Consider the following 660-nt stretch of genomic DNA (forward strand, 5'->3'; position numbering starts at 1 on the left):
AAATTAATTATTTGTATAAAATATATACTAAAATATAAAATATATATTAAAAATATATAAAATAATATATATATTTATATAAAAAATACAATAATTAATTTTTAGTAGTGTATCAATAACAATTTTTTTTTTGTCTTATATAACCATATGTACAATCGACCAACTTGTCCTCCAGTGGGGATAGCTATTGATAACTTTGATTTTTGGAATGAGAAGCTACATTGTTTTTGTTTTTAATGTTATGTATAAAGTATAGAAGGTGATGTAACATATAAGAAAAAGTGAATCTCCAAGGATACCTACCTAAGGTTTGGACTTTGAGACATCGAAATTGAAGTAAGAACTAAGAAGCTATGTAGTCAACGGAGAGAGAAGGCTCCTCTTTGTTATCTCTGATTATATTAATTTGAAGAGAGCGTCCTTTGAAGATGTGCTCTCACGGCCATCCATGTGACATGGAGATAATAAACATATATATGAGATCATGATCATAATTTAAATCATATTTAAGTTGAGTAAGCTTCTAATCTCGAATCTCGGATTTCTTCATTGAAAACAAAATTTTAGTTGTTAGAGAAGTGTACTCTTTACGAAATTTCGTGTGTGCAGCTAAACTAGTTTATTTATTTACCATTTGACAATTCCAATCAGTGGCGGAGG

The sequence above is a fragment of the Arachis ipaensis genome, chromosome B06, assembly GCF_000816755.2.
Source record: "Arachis ipaensis cultivar K30076 chromosome B06, Araip1.1, whole genome shotgun sequence".
NCBI lineage: Eukaryota > Viridiplantae > Streptophyta > Magnoliopsida > Fabales > Fabaceae > Arachis > Arachis ipaensis.